The sequence below is a fragment of the Penaeus monodon genome, chromosome 33 (assembly GCF_015228065.2).
Source record: "Penaeus monodon isolate SGIC_2016 chromosome 33, NSTDA_Pmon_1, whole genome shotgun sequence".
NCBI classification, from domain to species: Eukaryota; Metazoa; Arthropoda; class Malacostraca; order Decapoda; family Penaeidae; genus Penaeus; species Penaeus monodon.
Window position 1 is genome coordinate 27,720,785 of NC_051418.1, and position 225 is coordinate 27,721,009.

The window sequence follows — 225 nt, forward strand, 5'->3', positions numbered from 1 at the left end:
CTAATACAACTATTATTAACCTTTCATTCTTCCCATTCTTAAAACCTTAATACCGTTATCTACATATTTTTTTCTTGCACAAAATCTTTCACCTCCCTCGGCCTTTCTCACAAGTAGGAGTAAAAGGAACATGAGTCAGTGTCGTAGTGGAAACAAGGTAGAAAATTAGGTGTATTTACCGAGGCAAGAAAAAGGCTTAAGAGTATCAGCAGTTGCAGTGTACTT